At 37.6% G+C, this 22,101-nt stretch overlaps 1 protein-coding gene across 4 annotated transcripts in view; it reads left to right on the top strand.

The window, feature by feature from the left end:
• Positions 1-22,101, top strand: part of PLEKHA8 (pleckstrin homology domain containing A8) — a 111,504-nt gene that overhangs the window by 77,796 nt on the left and 11,607 nt on the right. The window lies entirely within an intron of this gene.

The raw sequence follows: 22,101 nt of genomic DNA, 5'->3' as shown, positions 1-22,101 counted from the left end.
CAGTTGACGCATGCATTGATCTTTCTCCTCCACAGTTTTCATATAGCCTTGCATTAAAAGGAAAAAACATACCACTACTCTGTAATGCAAAAGTTTTCAAAATTCTTCGGTTACCCTTTCACATCACTTCTCTTTCAGAGTGAACAAATATTTCCAGCTAAGCTACATGAAAAAATGTTAATAAGAGAGATATCCTGCTTGTTTTAGGATCTTTTCTATTACATATATTTTAAGGTGTGGTCAGTATTTCTTCCCAGCGCTTTATGAACAGAAACCACCCTGGGAGGGCTGGTACCTCTTGCAAAGCTGATGTCATCCGCACAGACTCCTGTGTATGGGTGTCTCTTTATAGGTGTATATGAAGTCAAGTGATGACAAGAAGAATGAATTGGAAGAAATTCTCTTGCTTCCCAGAAGGCTAATGAGCCAGTCCCGTGGCATGTTTGATGTGTGAGTCCCGTTTGTCATGACAATTTCACTAGAATGTCAATAAACAGCCCCAACTACCTCATGTGAAATTGGCTGTGGACAATCTGTGTCAGATGAGACTTGTGTTAAGGTCAATTTAATCTGGTTAATAGATTGAACAAAATGAAGTCTCTATAAAGAAGAAACACATTAGACCAGATGCCAAAGGCTACAATGTACATAGATTGCCTTGGTTTAATATTTTAAGTCAGCATTTAATTCCACTCCCAGTATTCTTATCTCCAATGTTTGTGGTTTCATAGATCCATGCACTTTTAATATCTGTCACACATAGTCTTATGCTACCTGTTTTTGTGCTCCAGCACTTTGAATGAGCATCATGACAGTAGAAAGCCAGTGTCAAGTGGTTTGTTGATTTCTTAATTTTAATGATCCTTTATTTAGAATATAGTGAATCTAATCTGTCAGAGCCTTTTAGGACCAACTGATGAATGAGGAATTTCATGTTTAGGTTTCATGTAAAATTCTGTCCAAGTTCTTACTCTGTATCGTGTGGGGATGGGGGAACAAGGGAGGGTTTTACTTTTTTTGCAAAAATGTTTGAAAACATCTGTTGGATTTTATATTCGTTAATTATAATAAACTTATTTTTAAAGTATCTTGTCAAGTGTTTCTCTTAACGATTTTTGTGTGTTTTTTGCATAATTGATTATGCCAATAATAAGTATCATTTATGGAACACGTATGATTTGCTGGACATCATTCTAAGCCCATTACAAATATTAACACATTTAATCCTCCTGATCACTGTATAGGGGCCAATAATGTTATCTTCAAGTTATAAATGAGAAAACTAAGACACATATTGGGAAAGCCCCTTGCCTAAGATCCTTAAGATCCTGCAGCTGATGAGTAGGGCCAGGCTACAAACTCAGGCAGCCTAGCTCCACAATCTTTATAAAATTGTTCAAAACCTAAACAAGAAATAAAGCTTGAAAAGACCTCTGTAATTGCATTGCCCTGCATGTTCTGATCACTCTAGAAATACTAGCTCCTTTCCTGGGTGGCTGTGTTCTTTGGCCTGATTTAATTCTGTTTTCAGAGAAACCACAAATGCAGAATAGATAAATGAATTAACTACACATAATGTTTGAGTAGCTGTGTGGTTCCTGAGTTTGCATTAATAGCAGATACTATTTTGCCTAAATCACTTGATGATGCCAAAGTAGGGTTGAACTTGTCAGATTTTTCTCTGTTACATACTTGACGGTTGATGTTAAGATAGCTGAAGATAGATATGTGTGGCCGGCATTGGGGTGCTATCCTGTCCACACTCCCTCCTCAGAGAAGCTTCCCACCTATTGCCCATGTTAGCCCTCCTCTCTGGGCACCTCTTTATCAGCTGAGCCAATTAGAATTGAGGGGAGGGAGACTGAAGGAAAAGAAAGAAGTAATGAGTGGTGGATGCTTGAGCAAAATGGCCATGTGGAGTCTGAGCTAGAGTGGCCATATTAGACCACATGCAAGAGGAGAAAGAAAAGAAAGTAGAGAAAGAGAAAAGATGGTATAGTTGCATTAAGAAGCAAGGATGAGAAGCTGTGTAGTCACCAGACCATCAACAAACGTTCCTTGAAAGCTGGCTTTCCCTTTCCTACTTCAAGTTCTCAGGAGATCTACTTTCTTACCTGAGGATTCCTCCCCTTGAGACATCTGTGACTTTACAGTATGGCTCCAACCTTTTCATTACATTGCTTTTAATGGGCTTCTGTTCCCTGAAGCCATCACTGACATGTGTATCTGTGTTCCACACTGAATATGGGAAAATCTTAAAGAAAAACCAAAGTGACGGGTGGGGGTGGCGATAAAAACAAAACAAACAACAACAACAAAAAAAACCAGACAGACGTAAGAGCCACCACCACCACCATCCTTGCTGTGTAAAACGGAAGTGCCTGTCCAGACCTGAAGTCAGTCTGTGGCCGATGTTTATTCTAAGTTATGGGCAGCTCCCCCACAAAACCCCAAGGAGATTTTTGTAATGGCTTTGTTCTTACAAATCTTAAATGTTAGTACTGCCAGACATGACTACAAGGACCAGCTATCTACCTCCTGTTTTCTCTCTACCTATCCGGGGCAGTGTGCACAGATAGGGAATGTGTGAAGAGAATCAATTCCTGTGGCTCAGCTCCACCCTCTGGAGTGCCTGGGAACCATGGAAAGACTAGCCTCCTGAAGGATGAACCAAAGTGGTTTCAAAAAGAGAACCTGTTTGAAGATCTGTCTTGACTCCCAATGGGTAGGGGAGTAGAGGTGCCTTGTGGTAATGAGGGACCAGCTGAGGAGAGGCTACATCTGCTTGCTGTTCTTCTAGAATCCGTGAATACTGGTACAATTTGTGAGTACTGGTCTGTTCTATTATTATTCTACAATAACATGGATACACCTGGAAGATCTGTGCTCAGTAGTAGTGACGGAGGAAGCAGAAGAGCAAGGAGGAGTGGAACCAACTGAGGGTTGATATTTTTATTTGTTCTTACGCTCATACACACACATGGACAGTGTCATCACAAAATGGGGATGACACATTTGGAGCAGGGGTGGTTCAGGTTGATAGAGAATTGATGAGTATTGACGGTCTGACATCAGCACTGAAGACAGACCACATTTGGGTGGCTTGCTGTATGAACAGTCTCTTTAAAGAGTTGTCACATCTTTGCTAACACTGAGTTTGTGGCCCATTTTAGGTCTTTTTCACTGGCTTGACAGTCCAAGTTATTGAATAATTTTTAGATCTTTTTAAAGTCAAAACCTACTTCAAAGTCTTTCCTGAAATCACCTTAGATAGTCCCCCAACCTGTCCTCTGATTGTTGTGCTTCATTAACCAAGCCTGTTTCCCTGAGTTTAGTGAATCACTGAGGGAGATGGAGTGACTCTCTACCTGGTTCCTGATTTGGAGCTGGCTGCTGATGTAGACTCACTGTCCTGCAAACTTACTAAGTTCATTCATTTCCATGGCTTCAGATAGCAGCCTCCAGGCAGATAACCAATAAATTACACTTGAGGTGAAGGTCAAGACCACCTGATTGTGGTCTTTGAGCTCCAATCCAGATCCACCTGCCTCCTGATCATCTAGCCTTCATATGAAACCCCAAATCTGTGTGGTTGCCCCTTAAACTTCACCATCTTATGTCATCAGTGGCATCACCATTATTCTAGTCTCTCAGACAAGAAATTCAGACACCCTAAACTCCTTCCTCACTTCCACTTTTTATGCCCACTTGGTTATGATGGCCTGCCTCGGCCTCCACACTCCCAGTAGGTATAGCCATGATCTCGGAATTCTGAGCTGCTTTGCCTGTCACTGTCTTCTAAACCTGAAAATCCTTCATGATTCCATGTGTAGTTTAAGTTCCTTCACAAACTTGGAACAACCTTTCCCCTTCCTGAAGGCCCAGATTGAGTCTCTCCTCAAAATCTGCCCAGACACAAGGAATCCCAGCCATCAGTTTCACCTCTAAACACCTTCTGCATTTCTAAACAACACTGCATAAATTAGAACTTAGAGTTGGGAAGGGTGACTATGTGGAAACTGGACTGATTCTTTGGTGCCTGTTTGAGTTACTGGTGCAGCCACCCTCCGCCCCCTCACTAAATCATGAACTTTGCCTTGTTCACGTTAGTGCGCCCAGCACCTGACAATGCCTTCCTTATCTAGGGGAGGATTCAAAACTGTCTTCGAAGTGGGGCATTACCTCAAATGATACTCCCTGGTTCTTTCAGGTGTGTTAGTTGTATTGTCTAGTGAGATACAAATATTTTGAAGCAAAGCTGATCTAGTCCTTCCTGCTTCCTTGGCTGCTCAAGAAATATTCGGAGTGACTGACCACTCAGAGTATAAATAACTTATATGGTTTTTGTATTTTGCCTTTGTTAATACAGTTATTAAATGTTTTTAAATAGTGCTTATGTGTATTAAATTATGAAGCATTAGAAGGCAAAATCCAGCTCATGGTTTTCAGCCCTGTTTGTATATTAGAATCACTGAAAGGCCTTAAAAAAATAAGCAAATAAAACCAGGTTTTTTTTTAGACACTTAATTCAGTATCTGGAATGCAGCTTGTCATTTGTATTGTTAAAATCTCCACAGTGATTCCAATATGCAACCCAAATTGACATGCCCAGAGTTACTGAGTTAGTCCTTTAAAATTGTGCTTTGGGGTCTTTAAGGGTAAGACAGACCAGATCACAGAACCTCCAACCCTCTGTGCCTAACAAAAGTGAACTACCAAAATAAATAAAAATTTAAAAAGTAAAAACCAGTAAAGAAAAAAAATAATTTACCAACAATGAAGCAATGGAAGGAGCCCAACCTTGTAATTATGTCCTAAACATCAAAAGATGATCACCAAGGAAAAAGACCAGGTTTTCTGACAAATGAAAAGGGCTCCTAATCCTGCCCCCAATCCCTGAGAATTTACAAAATCCAGAATTCTCATTATACATGAGCTGATTAAACAGCAGAATAAGATAAAAAGATTGCAGAGCTAAGGAAACAATTTAGCCAAATAATACTAGAATGGAACAAATAAATGAATTAGAAATAGCAAGAAACATGTTTGAAAACTGAATTGATATTTGAGATGACTGCAGTGAATGAAGAATTTCAAAAACAGATTAAAGTTATTCTCAAGAGGTAATTTATGAAGACAAAGATATTCTAACATACACATAATTGGTCACCCAAAAAAGCAATCAAAAAGAATTCAAAGATACAATACAGTAAAGTTTTTCTGAAATGATGGAATGAGTCTTCAGATTTTAAAGTGCATTATATTCTAGGAAATCTGACAGAAAACACGTGACACCAAAACAAATCCTAGTGAAGTTAATGAACTTCAAGAATGAAGAAAGCTTCACCACTGAGACAGAAAGAGCAAATCACCAAGGGGTCTCTAACTCTTCACCACAAGATTCAGTGACAGGAAGCAATGGAGGAATGTGCCCAATGTTCTGAATAGGAAAAAAGTGACTTAAGTATATTATTGCCAAACAAGTTGTCAGATATAATGCTGAGTACTCTTAAGCATGCAAGAACTCAGAGAGTACAACACCCATGAGCCCTTCTTAAGGAAACCTTTTGATAAGAGATGAATCAAATAACTGAATAATGGAGGAGCTTGTAGAAATAGGACTGGTGAATTTATATAAAGAACCAAGACCAGTATTCAGCCATAAAAAGAAAATGAATCTTACCATTTGCAACAACATGGATGGAGCTAGAGGGTATTATGCCCAGTGAAATAAGCCAAGTGGAGAAAGACAAGTACCAAATGATTTCATTCATGTTGGAGTAAAACAACAGATCAAAACTGAAGGAACAAAAAAGCAACAAACTCACAAACACAAGAAGGGAGTAGCGATTACCATAGGGAAGGGGGTGGGGAGGGATGGAGAAGGGGATTAAGGGGTATTATAATTAGCACTAACAATTTACGTAGGTCACGGGGAAGGCAGTATAGATAGCATGGAAAAGACAAGTAATGACTCTATAGCATCTTACTACGCTGATGGACGGTGACTGCATGGGGTGGGTGGGGGAACTTGATAATATGGGTGAATGTAATAATCACATTGTTGCTCATGTGAAACTTTCTTAAGATTGTGTATCAGTGATATCTTAATTTTAAAAAATCATATAAAGAAAGAACCAAGACCAAACTGGGAATTATAGGCACAGATCACAAATACTACAAACCTTATTAATATAACTAATAGATTGGTGTTAGGGAAGAGGAAGTATAAGAGTGTCAATCTCATCTTATTTTCAGAGCAGGGTTGATACTATCTTTAAATGTATCTTTTTTTCAATAAGCTTGGATGGATTTTTAAAGAAATACCTGCTTTTTGGGATAAAGAAAATATTTAAAATTTAATCATTGCCTCAGTTCAATTTATTATCTTGTCTTAAATACATGCATATTAGCTAAATGCTATTTTTAATGTGATTAGAAATATGATATAAATAAGTATGAGTCCATGTTATAAAAATATCCTCTATCCTTCTATCTGTAACTGTTTTTTAAAAATTTAGGAATCATATTCCACTGAAGTTAATGATGGTTATTTTTTAGATGGGTATTTAATCATGGATACTGGTTTTGTTTTACTCTTTTCTCTGTCCTGTATTACATTGCTTGACTTTGTTTGATAGCCATGCTGTTTATTTTAAAATGATGGTGGGGGTATGTATTTAAAGAACATGGCTAAAAAGTGTAGTATAGGGTGGGTAGACCCCTGGCATATGCTACTTCTTAAAATGACATTTCCTTTATAACTCCTAGCATGGTACTTTAAATTTTTAACTTAATCTCACCACACTTCCTTTTTTTTCCCACTGGTTATTTTCTCTCATAAGCCACTATTCCTTTACCCACATGAAGCTACTGCTCATCTAAATATCCCATTTTATAGAACTTACAAGTGTTGGATTCTTTTGAGAATAACAGGAAAAACTGAACACCAGTATGATACCTAGTGGCGTGCCCAGTACATCTGAAACAAATGAGAAAATGGAAAAGAAGCCATTGCGAGTGGCTGACAGTCATCTTACAAGAGGACGCCAGACAGCCTCAGCAACATGAGAATTTTGCACATGAATTGGCTGCAGTTCATTGGAGGGGCTGAAAGGTTTCTATCTTTGTGGTTCTGTGAGTTTGGAAATGAAATGTTAACTTTTTTCCTGCCCATGTGAAATTGTTGGGCAATAGAGCTATAATTCCGTACTAGTTTATCCTGCTCAAACTCACCTGCCAGCAACGGCACATGAGAGAATGCAGCAATGAACTTTATTCAGTTAGCATTTGTTTTAACAACCATTCAATGTTATGTTTGTGGAAACCCATGGAAGGTTTATTTCTATTGGGGCACGTAGGAGAGCAACTCAGGAACCTCTCTCTCTCGTCACACAAAGAGTTTTTAAAAACTCCAAATCCTCGACTTGTTTAGTATAAAAAGATGGTGAGTGGCTTGTAGACCTGGAATTCATACTGTGGATTCATACTATGGTTTGTAATAGCTATTGCAATAGATTGTTATAAGGATCAAATCAGGAATTGTGCACAATGTGTATAACACAGTGTCTAGCACAACATAAGAGCTCTCAAAATGGTTGTAGTGGTAATAATAGTTATAATCATTACTGTAAAACTTTAAACACTATCATGCCTATAGTTTTCTTGGCTAAATAAGCTTTTTCTTGTTTGGGCCACTTGTCCCTGCTCTTACGGAGGATTCACTGCAGCCTGTAGGGCAAGTACCCTCCCTGTGCTGAATGTCAGTTACCGTCAAGGCGGAGACCTTAACCTCATCACATTTCCACGGAGACTACAGCACTTCCTATTCATTCCTTGCCTTAGCCCTAGAACTAGCTCCCAGGCTTCATGGCTGTGTCCCAGTCAGAGGATTCCAGAAGAATGACTAACTGGGCATTAGATGGATCTGACATGTTCCATAGGACCTCCAGAGGACATAGTACATTTTTGTGCCCTATCTCCTCTCTTTCTGGAACATACTCATTTCTTTGAGTGACTGCTCCTTTGCTCTTGTGAGTTCTAGGTGGGCTGCCAGTCACAGCACCCAGACCTCTGGCCACAGCAGTGGGCATGATCCAGAACTTCTGGGACTTCTCTGGCACTAAATATTTGAGCATTTTACAAAGTGCATGTTTGTGCCCCCATTCTTAGGTTGAAACCTCAACCACCAGTGAGATAGTATGAGGAGGTGGGGCCTTTGGAGGTAATTAGGGTTAGATTAGGTCATAAGGATGGACCCTCACGATAGGATCAGTGCCATGACAAAGAGAAGAGGAGACAAGGGATCTCTGTGTGTGTACTACCAAGGAAGACCACGTGAGGGCATGACCCCTTGGAGGCCCCTCACCAACACCCCAACCATGTCAGCACCCTAGTCTCAGACTCCCAGCCTTCAGAACTGGGAGAAGGAAATGTCTGTTGTTGAAGCCAGCCAGACTGAGGTGTTTTTCTTGCAGCAGTCTGAGCTAAGACTATTGCTTTCCTCTGGGGTTGCCAGACTGGGATGGGCATAAGAATGACTCATCTGCAGCCTGCCTTCCTTGGCTACATGGAGGTCAGCAACGGAGGATATGAGGGCAGCAGAGTGCTAAGGAATGGCTGCACAGAGGCCAGAGCAGGAGCAAGAAAGAAGGTGGCTCTGATGACGGTATTGAGTGCTGGATCAGACCCTGTCTGGGGCCGGGGCCATGCCTGTCTTTCCCAGTCATATGAATAATACATCCCCCTTCATTTAGTGCTAGTTGGAATTAGGTTTCTGTCACTTGTAACTGAAAGAAGACTGAGAAATTTTCAAAGAAGTCTAAACCATATGCCTTTGGCCTGATTATCACGCTTTTCTGTCACGGCTTTCTGCCTTCACAAAATATAGGGACACGTTATTTTGTGATTTACAGAAGAAAATTGAGTAACGTGCCCAAACTTCTGCTACCTGGGGGTGGAGGTGGAGGCCCAATTAAGTCATAAATCTTTGGTTCTGCTGCAGCACCAGGCATCAGGCTGAGTTTTTAGTCTCTGTTAGCCTTTACGTTGTTCTTTAATAAAATAATGATAATGAGTATTTGCGTACTCCCAGAACTGTGAGGAATTTCATATAGATTATTTCTTTCATCCCTCAGGATAACCAAAAAATATTTGCTATTATTAACTCCATTTATATGTGCGCAAAACAGGCTTAGAACTGTTGCTCCATCTGCCCAAGGAGCATGCGTGTGAGAGGCAGCGCTGAGATGTGGGCCCAGGAGGATGACTGCAAAGTCGACGTCCTGATGGCTTTAGGGAGGTGAGAGCAGAGACTGGGAATCAGGCAGCCCTGGGTGGGATCTCAGCCCTGTCACACCGTCTCTGGGAAACTCTGGGCATGCAGGTTCACTTCCAAGGTTCACTTTCTCCTCTGTGAACCAAAAGGATAAAATTGCACTTCCTGCTCATAAGATCTTGCAAGGGTTAAATGAGGCTGTGTGAGGAAGTCACCTGACATGTTGCCTTACTCACAGGACAGGCAAAAACTTGGTGGGGTTTTCATATGGCCCGTGTTGGAATCTGCTGAACTCAAAATGGACAGATCTGGATTCTGGTCCTGCCCTTGAAATTTACAATCTGGGTCACCTTGGCAAAGCATTTAATTCCTTGAGTCTTTGTTTCCTTGTGTCCGTCTGAGATGGTGTTGGTATGGGGATTATGTGAAATGAATCCATTGATGGCATATAGCACTGTGTCTGGCACATAGCAAGTATTAAGTTGTGATGGTGGAGTGGTTAGAAAAGGTACCTGTTTCTCACAGGTAGTTAATCTCTTCTCTGCTGACCTCATCAGTAACTAGACACAAAGAAATTACAGTATCAGGAAGGACATCTTGGTTCAAAAATGTCATGACTTAAATTACACTTAAGGCTCTTTAAGTTGCTTTTAGTTACTTGATTTAATCCACTAAACAATCAGGACTGGTGGGAGAAGTTTCTGTGAAGAGAAAATTACTCAAAATTTCTTGAGCTTTAGAAAATAAGATGTTAATTACACACCAAAAGAGAGAGCTAAGACAGTTCCTTGCTGGCCTCTGCATTGTAAAACTGACTCCTATTAGCAGACAAGAAACCAAACACTGCAAACAAATGAATTCCTGTGGTATGCAGGGTACGTGATACATACCTTGCAGACACAGAAATGAATCAGATACACTCCTTGCCTTCCAGGAATTTACAATCTAGGAAGGGAGATGTGGGTAAAATTGTACTATTTCCCGAATATCTCCCCTGGGTTTAGTACATCTGCATTTCAACAGACACTCAAGGGTGGAGAGAAGTATGGCTTTAGTGGATTTGTACCATTCCTCAGGGGTGGAGAGAAGTTCATTCCTGTATCAATGGGTAATTACCTGGGCAAGGAGGGCTTATCTGTACCTGAGAGGTGAGGGGAGGGCCTGTTTTGCTTCTGCTGGAGCAGGAAAGAGAGAAGGCCCCAGACTGCAGTTTGTAAGCAATAAACGGGTTTTAAACTTTATTCCTCCCTTTGACCGATTTTGGTTTTTAGAGGTATTTTGCCCAGGATTTACTTTCCCTAGACTTACAGGAGATAAGACGTGTTCTTTAATAGTGTTGCTATGAAACAGAATTGTAATATAAGCTCTATAAGAAGAATAAACAAAAAATTGTTCTGGGGACCCAGAGAAGGTAGTGTGTCCTTTTAGTTGAGGTCACAGGACAAAGGCTCCCCAGAGGGGGTAGTGGTGAAGTTGGGGCATTAGGGATGGTGTGCCAGTTAGCACTTTTGGTTGTAAGTGACTGATGGCCTGACAAACACTGTCAGCCAACTCAGCCTCATTGGCATTTGTAGAACACTTACATCTATTTGCAGAATGCATACACTTGTCAAGAACAAATGGAACTTTCACTAAGTTAAGCCACACTGCGGACCATAAAACAAGTTTAAAATCATTGATGTAAAGAAAGATTCTGGGTAGATGGGAATAGCAGCAGTAGAATCTTCCAATCTCTGAATTCCCACATAAAAACAGAACAACCAGATAACAAAACCTAAAAGTCTTGAACAGCTTTTACTACAAAATTAGGTGTATTAGTTCCCTAGGGCAATAGCACATAACCACAAACTAGGTGGCTTAAAACAACAGAAATTTATTTTCTCAGTTCTGGAGGCTTGAAGTCCAAAATCATGGTGTTGAGAGGGCCTTGCTTGCTCAGAAGGCTCGAGGGAAGGATCGTTTACCTCTTCCTAGCTTCTGGTGGTTAGTAGCAATCCCTGATGTCCCTTGGCTGTGGCAGCATAAATTCAGAATCTGTCTCCATCCTTATATGGCTGTCTTCTCCCTGTGCCTCCAAACCTCTCTCTCCTTATAAAACACCAGTCATTGGATTTGGGCCAGCCTTAATTCTGGAAAACCATATCTTAACTTGATTATATCTGCCAAGATCCTATTTCCAAATAAGGTCACATTCACGTACCAGGAATTAGGATTTAAACATGTCATTTGGAAGGACACAATTCAACCTAGAACACTAGGTGGCATTAGACCTAACAATATGACAGTGAATGTTTTCTCCCCAAGACCAGAAACAAGGTAAAGCTGTTTGCTCTCACCACATCACTGTTGTTCATTATTAAAGTTGTCCTAACCAGTTGTTATTTTGTTTTTCATTATAGCCAGGTTAGTAGGTATGAAGTGGTATCTCATTGTTGCTTTGATTTGCATTTCTCTAATGGCTAATAATATTCAACATCTTTCCACATGCATACAGGCCATTTATATATCTTCTTTGGAGAAATGTCTATTTCTCTTTTGTCCATTTTTTAATTGGATTGCCTTTTTATTGTTGAGTTGTAAGTGTAAATGCAGTAAGGAGAGAAAAGAAAAGAAATTCTACACATTGAGAAGGAAGGAATGAAACCTTTTCTTTGCAAATGAGTTATGTCAAAAGCCCTAAGGACTTTACAAAGAATACTACATTTAGGATCTTTGCAGGTCCCAAGATCAAAATAGAAAAAAAATTGTTCATTTCTACATATTAGCAAAAGAACAATTAGAAAATGAAATTTGAAAAACAGTGCCATTTAAAATTACATAAAACCCATGAAATAATCAGGAATAAATTTAATAAAACATGAACAAAACCTCTACACTGAAAACTATAAGCATTTCTGAAATAAGATAGAAAAGACCTAAAATAAAATTTGAAAGGTACACCATTTCATGGGTTTGAAGATCTGATATTGATAGGGTGTCTCAACATATGCTTTCTTTTTTCATACCACCAAGCAATTCTCTGACACCAGTTAGGTGTCCTACAATCAATTCAATTCTGACACTAACTACCTAGAGAAGGTGTCAGATAATACAGGTTAAGGGCTAAGTCCTACTTGATTGCCTTCCCCCTTCTGATGCCAATCACACAAGTCCAGGTTGTTACCTGTGCCTCTCACAGAGCAGCATAGGTTGGAGGTTCCCACAACACCCCTCTTGGGTTTCAATTAATTTGCTAGAGAAGTTCACAGAACTCAGAAATATTTACTTACATTTACCAGTTTATCATAAAAGCATGTAACTCATAAACAGCCAGATGAAAGAGATGCATGGAGCAAGGTACAGAGCATGCCATTCGCCCAACACTTCCATGTGTTCACTAACCCGGAAGCTCTCCTAACTCCATCCTCTTGGGGTTTTTTATGGAGGCTTCATATGTAGGCATGATTGATTAAATTAGCAGCCATTGGTGATGGAGCTCAGTCTCCAGCCGTCTCCCCTGTCTGGAGGTAGTGGTGGGGGAGACTTAAAGTTCCAACCTTCTAACTACATAATTGTAGAGGCAATCAGCCCTCACCCTTAGGTGCTTTCCAAAAGTCACCTAATTAACAAACTCAGGTGTGGTGGAAAGGGGTTTGTTACGAATATCAAAATGCTGTTATTACTCTTACAACTTAGAAAATTCCAAAAGTTTTAAGATCACTGTGCCAGAAACAGAACACCAAATATATTATTTCCTATTATAATTCACAGTATCTGATGTCATTTCTTCCAAAATTGATCTGAGTCAGTGCAATCCCAGTAAAAATGCCAGCATGTAGCTATGACATGAAAAGCACAAACAACAAAAAATAAATGAATTGGACTTCATCAGAATTAAAGACTTGTGCATCAAAGACATTGTCAAGAAAGTGTAAAGATAAACTACAGAATAGGAAAACATGTTTGCAAACCATATATCTGATAAGGTATGCAAAGAACACTTACAACTCAACAATAAAAAGACAATCCAAGTAAAAAAAGGACAAAAGAGAAATAGATATTTCTCCAAAGAAGATATATAAATGGCCTGTATGCACATGAAAAGATATTGAATATTATTACCCATTAGAGAAATGCAAATCAAAGCAACAATGAGATACCACTTAACACCTACTAACCTAGCTATAATGAAAAACAAAACAAAACAAAAATAACAAGTGTTGGCAAGAATGTGGAGAAATTAGAATCCTTGTATATTGCTGGTGGGATGTCAAATGGTGCAGCTGCTATGAAAACAGTTTGATGCTATCAAAAAGCTGAACATGAAATTACCATATGACCCAGCAATTCCTCTCTCAGATATAGATTCCAAAGGACTTGAAACAGGGACTCAAACAGACTTGTATGTCAATGTTCTCTGCAGCATTATTCACATTAGCCAAAAGGATAACTGAAGTGCCTATCAAGAGATGAATTGACAAACAAAATGTGGTCTGTACAAGCAATGGATTATTCAGCCGTAAAAAAGAAATGATGTTCTGATATATGCTATAACATGAATGAATCTTGAAAACATTATACTCAATGAAACAAGCCAGACACAAGAGGAAAAATCTTGAATGATTATACTTATATGAAATATCTAGAGTAAAAATATTCACAGGGGCAGAAAGTAGACTGGAAATTACCAGGGGCTTGGAGGAGGGGGAATGGGAGTAATTTCATACTACAGAAGTTATGTTTGGGATGATAAAAATGCCCCAGGACTAGATATTGGTGATGTGTGTATTAACTATACTGTGAATGTACTTAATCCCACTGAATTGTTTACTTAAAAATGATTAAAATGTCAAATTTTATGTTATATATATTTTACCACAATTGTTTACAATTAATAAAGTCATATACCAAAAATCATTGCATGAATTGTATGCTTTGAATTGCATACACAAATTCTTACACTTGACTTGTACACTTTAAATGGGTGAATTGGATAGTATGTGAATTATATTTTAATAAAACTGTTTAAAAAATACCAATAGTAGGAATTTACCCTAAGAATGCAGGAGCCTGGTTTGAAAAAGACATATGCACCCCTGTGTTTATTGCAGCACTATTTACAATAGCCAAGAAATGGAAGCAACCTAAGTGTCCATCAGTAGATGAATGGATAAAGAAGATGTGGTACATATACACAATGGAATATTATTCAGCCATAAGAAGAAAACAAATCCTACCATTTGCAACAACATGGATGGAGCTAGAGGGTATTATACTCAGTGAAATAAGCCAGGTGGAGAAAGACAAGTACCAAATGATTTCACTTATCTGTGGAGTATAAGAACAAAGGAAAATTGAAGGAACAAAACAGCAGCAGACTCACAGAACCCAAGAATGGACTAACAGTTACCAAAGGGAAAAAGAGACTGGGGGAGATGGGTGGGAAGGGAGGGATAAGGGGAAAAAGGAGTATTACGATCAGCACACATAATATAGGCGGGTGAGGTGGGAGGACACGGGGAAGGCAGTACAACACAGAGAAGATATGTAGTGATTCTATAGCATCTTACTATGCTGATGGACAGGGACTGTAATGGGGTATGTGATGGGGACTTGATAATAGGGGAAGTCTAGTAACCATAATGTTGCTCATGTAATTGTACATTAATAATACCAAAAAAAAATCCAGTAGGATTTTGTAGAAATTGATGAAATAGTTCTAAATTTTATGTGGAAACGTAAAGGACCTGGAATAACCAGGACAATCTTGAAAGTTAACAAAGTTGGAGAAATTATATTAGCTAATTAAGAGACAGTCTATATTGATAATATGGGTGAATTTTGAAATCACAATGTTGCTCATATGAAACTGTAAGATTGTATATCAATGATACCTTAATTTAAAAAATAAAAAGAGACAGTCTTAAAGCTATAGTAATCAAGATGGTATGGTGTACAGACTCATGGAACAAGAGAGAGTTCAGAAATAAACCCACACTTACACAATTTTTGGTTAAAGTGCCAAAGTTACTCAATGGTGAAAGGAAGATCTTTTCAATAATATGTGCTGTAACAACTGCCTATCTATATGGGAAAAAAATGAACCTTGACCCGTACAGCACACCACACAAAAAGGAATTCAAGACAGACCATAGAACTGAATGTAAAAGTGAACAGCCTGAAGGTTCTACAAGGGCACGTAGGGCAGTATTTTTGTGAATTTGGGGTAGGCAGGATTTCTTAGGATCAAAAAGCATCAACTATGAATATGAGTAAATCATATTTAAATTTAAGAAGTTAAGTAAAAAACATGTTCTGAGGAACAACAGGGTTAAAACAGCAGGGCCAACATTGCAAGGTCAGAATAACGAAATCAAAACAGCAAGTTTAAAACATGAAGAATTCCCACACCAGAAAATACACAAAATGCAATAGAAAAAGTGAGAAAAAATATGATTAGATAAGTCACAAATGAGGAAATACAAATGACTGAAAAAAGCAGGCTGGTGAGCATGGCTTCATAGGTTTGCTGAACCTTCAGGTCTCGTCTGGGTATTGCTGGTACTGATAATCTTTATCATTTTTCTATTGGGCTGTTTAGCTTTCCTTTTTAATTCTAGTTACGTTGGTTGAGTAGCAAATATCTTCTCTTGGATGGTTGTTTGTTTTTTAGAATTGTATCTCATGTCTTTTGTTGTAAGACAAGTTTTAAATTTTAATATAAGACCATGTTCAGTTTTTCCATTATGATTAATACTTGTTGGGTTCAGTTTACAAAATAATTACATATTTTATTATTTAAATTAGTGGAACAAATACCACTAAAACATCATGTGACATTTTTCTCAATAATTTTGTAATTTTTCATCTTTAGATCTTTAAACCATTTGGAAATTATTTGTGTGTGGGATATGGCTTGGGTTGATTTTATTTTTTTCCTTTTGGATAGCCACTTGCCTAAGCACTAGTGGGGCTAAGAAAGTACTGATTTCTGTTGGAATCAGTTCCCTACACACACACACCCCTTGTCTTCCCTCTTAAAAAGGGATTATTCTTCACCCCTTAATCTTCTGTATGAATTCAAGGATCATCTTGTCAAGTTCTGAAAAATATCTTGTTAGAATTATTATTATAATTACACTGAATTTATTAGACTGATTTTTGGCATAACTACTGTTGCTACAAAATTGCCTCTTCCCATCAATAAATATGGTTTGTATTTCCATCTATTTAGGTATTCTATGTTCCTCAACAGTTTTATATTCATTTAATTTCATAAAAGTCTTGTGCATCTTTTGTTATATTTATTCCAAAGTACCTTATATTTTATTATTGCCATTGAAAATATACCTTTTTTAAAAAAATGCATTAAAATTAATTTTTAAAATTATATTTTGCATTGCTGGTGAATAACAATATTACTGCTTTTATATATGTTTTACATTCAACAACCTTGATACACTTTTTTTTTATTAGGGTATCATTGATATACATTCCTATGAAGGTTTCACAAGAAAAACAATGTGGTTACTACATTCATCCATATTATCGAGGCCCCCCCATAACCCATTGCAGGCACTGTCCATCAGTGTAGTAAGATGTCACCGAATCACTACTTGTCTGTGCTACACTGTCTTCCCCATACCATGTGAACTAACCTTGATACCCTCTTATTTCTAGTATTTTATAGATTCCTTTGTATTTCTTATTTTTTTCCTTCCTGATCTTTTGAAATTTTATTTTTTTCTTGTCTTATCACACTAGTGAAAAGCACCGTATAATGTTAAATAGAAATGGTGATAGATAAATCTTCATTGTGTTCCTGATCTGAAAGAGATTGCTTTCCATATTCCACAATTATATATAATTTTTGCTATTTAAGTTTTCAGATTGCTATAATTTTGTCTTACCAGGCTAAAGAAGTTGCTTTCTATTTCAGTATGCTATGGGTATTCATTATGAAACAATGTGAATATTATCAAAAGTTTTTCTACATTTACTGAGATGATTATACAGTTTCCTCCTTTAACCAGTTCATATGGTAAGTCTCATTAATAGTCTTTCTGATTTTAATCATCTTTGCATTCCTAGGTTGAACCCAACTTAGTAATAATGTATTTTTAGTAGGCATTTCCCCGCATTCAGTTGACTAATGTTTTAGGAATCTTACATCTGTATTTAGAAGTGGGATTATGTTTTAATTATTACTTCCTCATAGTATCTTTATCTGATTTTGCCACAAGAATTATTTTATTTCATAGAATGAGGTGGGCAGTGTTCCCTCATTTTATGTTCACTGAAATGGTTTGTTTAAGAGAATGATTATCTGTTCTTTGAAGTTTGGGTCTGAGTGGTAAAATCTTCTGGGCTTAACAGGTTGTTTCATTTTTTTTTTTAAGGGGAAGTGGGTAGATTTTTAAATTTCTGATTTAAGTTATAACTCTAACCAAAATGTATATTCTTGAGTAGTTTTATTAAGTTATATTTTTCTAAGAAACTGTGCATCTTGTATATATTTTCAATTTACTGGTTATGAATATCAAGTAGAGTTGTGCACAAATAACTCTGAGAGCTTACTCTGATCAGACTGGACAGGAAGCCTGCTAGGACAGCCCCACCTTCTCCTAGAGGAAGGGACTGCACCCAAATTCAGCCTCCCACAAGACCAGTAGTTCCCTTCTTTTGGCCAGAGGGCCTATAGCTTCCCACAACCAGCTGCTGCACCCCAATTCTCCAGGTGCTGGATACTGCTATAAACAAGCATTTATATCCAGATCATTTTGCCAAGCAGTCTGTTTGCCACACACTGACAAGCTCATCACCCAGGTCCTGAAATGACCCTCCATGCAGTGACGGGAGCACAGTGAGCCTCTATCTTGTCTCTCTCCTTTGACACTTGTGTTGTAGATTTTTCCCAGTAGAGCCTGTTCCTTTCACATCGTAGAATTCGTCCTGAACCTAGAGACCTGACAGGTGGTGACAGTGAAGGAACCTACCTTGCACAGCACTGTACGTAATTGTTCTTAGTATTATGACTACATCTCCACTATTTTGTAGTTATATCCTGTGTCATTCCTAACTGTTCATTTGTGCCTCCTCTCTTACTCCTCCTCTCCTTATCTTTATCTCTGTATCTCTGCACCAAGTACACTAAAGATTTGCCATGGTTACTTTTTACTTTTATTTTGGAATAATTTCAGATTTACAGAAGAGTTGCAGAGGTAATACAGAGTTCCTATATAAACTTCACCCATCTTTCCTGATGTTAACACCTCACGTATCATGTACATTTGTTAGGAAATTAATGTTAGTACAGTTACCTTCATATAACACTTAATTACAGTAGAGAGATTAATCAGATTGTACCAGGTCTTTCACTGATATCTTTTACTGTTACAGGATCCAATCTGGGATACCGCATTACATTTAATGTCATCTTATTTAATTTTTCAAAATGTAATTGTATTGAGTAAACTTCACATACCCAAAAATCCACCCACTTAAAGTGTACAATTCAGTGGTTTTTATTGTAATTACAAACTTGTGCAGGCCTTATAATAATCTAATTTTAGATTCATTTTTATCACCCCAAATAGACCCTGTGCCCATTAAGCAGTCACTTCCCATATTGCTCTCCTCCAGCCCTAGGCAACCACTAATCTGCTTTCTGCCTCTGTGGGTTTTCCTATTCTGGACCTTTCATATAAGTGAAATTTTACAACATGTGGTCTTTCACAACTGGCTTCTTTCACCTAGCATGTTTTTGAGGTTCATTCATATTGTAGTATGTATCGCTACTTCATTCTGCTTTATTGCTGAAAAGTGTTCCATTATATGGTTATGCCACATTTTGTTTATATATTCACCAGTTGAAGGGCACTTGAATGTTTCCATATTTTGACTGTTATGAATAATGCTGTAGTGAATATTTATATACATTCTTTGTGTGGACATGTTTTCATTTCTCTTGACTTATACCTCAGAGCAAAATTGCTTGGTCCTGTAACTCCTTGTTTAACATTTAGAGTAACTGCCAAACTGTTTTCTAAAGTGGTTGCACCATTTTATAATACACCAGCAATATATGAGGGTTCCAATTTCTTCACTTCCACACCAACATTTGTTATTATCTCTTCTTAAAAAATTTTATTATAGCCATCTTAGTGGGTGGTGAAGTGGCATCTATGGTTTTGATTTGCTTTTCTCTGATGACTAATGATGTTGAGCATCTTTTCATGTGCTTATTGGCCATTTGTGTATCTTCATTAGAGAAATATCTATTCAAATCCTTTCCCTGATTTTTAATTGAGTTATTTATTTTCATATTATTGAGTTGTAAGAGTTCTTTATATATTCTGGTTACAAGTCTCTTTTCACATTACTTTCAAATATCCTGTCACAGTCTAGGTTTTCTTTTCACTCTTTTGAAACCATCATTTGAAGCACAGAATTTTTAAATTTTGATGAAGTCTAATTCATCTAATTTTTTATTTTATTGCTTGGGCTGTTGGTATTGTAGCTAAGAAGTCATTGTCTCGGATTATGAAATTTTCCTCCTGTGTTTTCTTCTAAGTGTTTTAGACCTATGATCCATTTTGAGTTAAATTTTATATGTGATATAAGATATAGGACCAATTTCATTCCTTTGCATGTGGATATCTAGTTGTCCCAGCACAATTTATAGAAAAGACTGCTCCTTTCCCATTGAATTTTCTTGGCATGCTTGTCAAGAATCGATTGACTATTGATGTAACAGTTTATTAATGTCACACTATCTTGATTTCCATAGCTTTGCAGTAAATTTTGAAATTGGGAAGTATAAATCCTCCAACTTATTCTTTTTCAAGATTGCTATGGCTTTTGTGTCATCTCATTTTTAACCTTTTCAACAACTTTCAGTTCTGTGATTTTTCTGTATTCTTAGTTTTCTATTCTGCTCATTTGTTTTTACTCTTATTATTTCCCAGCTTCTACTGGAAAATGGGTATTTCTCTTATTACTTTCAAGCTTGCTTCTTTCTAACTTATGCAAGTAAGGTCATAAATGACTCAAGTTCTACTCTAGCTGCACCCCACATCTTACTATGTGTTGTCATTGTCTTTTAGTGCTGTGTACTCATTTCCCATAGTTTTTTTTTACATATAAGCTATTTAGAAGTGTGTTTTTATGTTTTTTGAGGGACTTTCTTTTTATTAACTTATTTAAAATGGTAGTACTTCATAGTCAGAAAACCTTGACTTTTTTGGTATACACTGAGTCATGTAAATTGTGTTGTTCAAATCTCTCAAATTCTAGTTTTGTCTGCCACATTCTGAATGTGAATTTGTCTGTTTTACCATCTTATTCTGTCACTTATGCTGTGTTGTTTAGTGTATAACATAAGAACTGTTGAGTATTTCAGTGAATTTTTGAAGTTTTTGTTTTGCGGGTACCTTCTTTAACCCTAAAAAAATTTTTTGTATACAATTTTTTTATTAAGGTATTATTGATACACACTCTTATGAAGGTTTCACATGAAAAACAATGTGGTTACTACATTCACCCATATTATCGAGTCCCCCTCCATACCCCATTGCAGTCACTGCCATCAGTGGAGTAAGATGCCACAGAGTTGCTACTTGTAGAAGACAATCTCTGTGCTGCACTGTCTTCCCCATGATCCCCCCACACCATGTGCACTAATCATAATACCTCTCAATCCCCTTCTCCCTCCCTCCGCACCCGCTCTCCCACACCCCTCCCCTTTGGTAACCACTAGTCCTTTCTTGGAGTTTGTGAGTCTGCTGCTGTTTTGCTCCTTCAGTTTTGCTTTCTTGTTATACTCCACAAATGAAGGAAATCATGTAACCCTAAAAAATTTTTTAATTTTAAAAATTTATTCTTGTTTGTTTAAAGTCTTTTTCCACTTACACTTTAGTTTAATATCAACATTATTACACTGTCTTCTGGCCTCTGTTATGGCTACTAAGTAACATGCTGTCAATTTTTTTAAATGTATTTTTACCTGTTATAATAATATTTTTTGCCATTCCATTATTGTCAGTCTTTCTGAGTAATTAGATTTTAAGTGCACCTGTTGTGAAGAGTATATGGTTAGGTTTTTGTGTCTGATATCTGAGAGTCTGTTTTTAAAGTCTTGGAGATACTTATAATACTGATAAAATATATATCTATTTTCTATATAGTTTGATAGACAGTCTTCTAAGCACTTTATATATATATATGAACACACAATGCTCACAACACCCCACTGATGTAGGTACCATTACTATTCCAAGTTTATAGAGGAAGTACCTGAGGCACAGAAATATTACGTGACTTGCCTCAATTATCAAGGATTGTGGCAAGGCAGCTTGAACATTACAGAGGAGATACTTTTGGAAATTCTAAGAGGCAGGCAGAGTCAAAGGATGGAAGACATTCTTGGGATGTCAGGGTTTTCAACTCACAGTAATCAATAAATCAAGCTAGTAGGTGGTACCATACAGCTCAAGGTAGTAGTGCTGGGATTTGAACCCAGCAGTTTAGCTCCACATTCTCTGCTCAAAATTATGATGCAATAGTGCCTTTCACAGGACTTGCTCCTTTCTTGATGTTTTAATTACATCTTTTAGGCCTTAAATAATTTTAAGCATGATTATATTCTCTTTAAGCATGATTAAATTTAAGCAGAATCCACATCCAGTCCACTCACTTTCCTCTTTCAAATTGTCATTCTATTATGGGAAATTTTAGGGAATCTTTTGGTGCTATTATTGTGTCTGCTGACTCTTGAGGAGGATTTTGTCCTTCTACATTTCACATTTTGTTGGTGAGCTCATCTTTAGAAGAGCCTGATTTTCTGT

The sequence above is a fragment of the Manis javanica genome, chromosome 6, assembly GCF_040802235.1.
Source record: "Manis javanica isolate MJ-LG chromosome 6, MJ_LKY, whole genome shotgun sequence".
NCBI lineage: Eukaryota > Metazoa > Chordata > Mammalia > Pholidota > Manidae > Manis > Manis javanica.
This window is presented reverse-complemented; position numbering and strand designations above follow the sequence as displayed.